The sequence below is a fragment of the Hipposideros armiger genome, unplaced genomic scaffold (assembly GCF_001890085.2).
Source record: "Hipposideros armiger isolate ML-2016 unplaced genomic scaffold, ASM189008v1 scaffold_75, whole genome shotgun sequence".
NCBI classification, from domain to species: domain Eukaryota; kingdom Metazoa; phylum Chordata; class Mammalia; order Chiroptera; family Hipposideridae; genus Hipposideros; species Hipposideros armiger.
In genome coordinates, this window is record NW_017731425.1 from 2,186,146 (window position 1) to 2,187,698 (window position 1,553).

A 1,553-nucleotide genomic window follows, 5' to 3' on the forward strand; every position below is an offset into this window, starting at 1 on the left:
GCTCCTGCTCCTCTTAGCTCCAGGTTCCCCTTTACCCCTGCTGAGGATCACTCGCCCCCCAACCAAGTCCGCAACCACCAGGACCAAGGTGGGGGTGGGGCCCTTTCTTCCTGCTCCTTAGCCCGCCCCCACACCTCTCAAACTGAGCAGGGAACTGAGGACCAGAGACCTGGCAGTGAGGTGAGGTCGGCCCTAGGCGTCTGGGTCCTCGAGGAGAATTACAGTGTTGGTGCCAGGAAAGGCTCCAAGGTGGGGAAACTGAGGCTGAGAGAGGAGGGCGTTGACCAAGGTCATGAGGCAGGGGCAGCAGGCAGGAGCTGAGCCAGGTCTGGGGTAGTCTCCCCTGTCCTGTAACTGGGACCTCCTAGCTGACCTTGACCCCCCCAAAGTAGAGCTCCAGTCCTGGCTCCTTCCCAAGCCTCCATCTACCTTTCAGCCTGCAGAGAGGTAGCCAGGGTTTGTCTCATGGCCCAGGCAGCACTGAGGGACAGAGGTGGCTGGGTGTCTGCAGAGACTGGCGTGATGGCCTGTCTGTTCATATGGCTGAATTAGGAAGGTTAGACCTAATGTGTACACAGGGTTCACCCAGGCCGCGGAGCGTGTGTGCACGCCAGAGTGAGGGAGCAGGTGTTTGTGGGAACAGCATGTGTGCACATATATCTGTTATCCATGAGGGTGCATACAAGTGTTTGCAAGTCTACATGAAGATGGACGCGGGTCAAGAGTGTGTGGACACCTGCATGTGCCAAGGTTGTGAGCTGGCAGGGGAGAGGAGGGCCGGAGCTGGCTGGCGGAATCTTGGGCAGGTGGGGGGTAGTGTGCAGACCTTGGGCTGGAAGTGGCATGGACATGTGTGCACAGACATGCATGCATATTTATGGGGGAGGGGATGACCCTCTGGCTTTGCGTGGCCCCAGCTGTGGGCCCTGCCCCTCAAGGCCCCATCGGAACCACCTCCCTGTCCCCTTTGGTCCAATCAGTCAATGTCCCCAGCGGGAAAGCTGATTGCCACAGCTTTGCCCGTCCCTGCCCTTCCCAAGCTGATTACATTTTTCTGCTTGTTTCTGCTTTTGTTGCTGATTAATCACAGCCCTGTCTTGGGGCCTGGGGAGAGGGGGCTCAGGGAGAGATGCCAGCCCTGGCTAAGCGGGGCTGGGCCAGGTCTGGGCCCCAGCACTTCTCAGGCATGTCTCTGGAAGCATCCAAAGCCCGCAGAGGAGCCAAAAAGGACCCCAACTCTCCCCAGTCTCCCCAGTCTCTGTGGGCCAGCTGGTGCCCATTAGGACCTGGGGCTGGGGTTATGAGAGACCTCAGGGAAGTCCGAACCTGAAGCCCTCCTAATCTACCTGTCCCCTTATCTGACATTCCACCCATGGAGTTGAACGCTTTGAGCTCCCTCAGACCTCCTGGTAAAGCAGAGGAGTGGGGATGAAAACATTCAGAATTTGGAGCCAGGAACACCTGGGGCCCCTGCATCTACCACCTCCTTGTAGTGGGACCCTAATCACCTCCCTGAACCCTAAGAGGGGCCTCAGTTTCCCCACTGTGAAGTG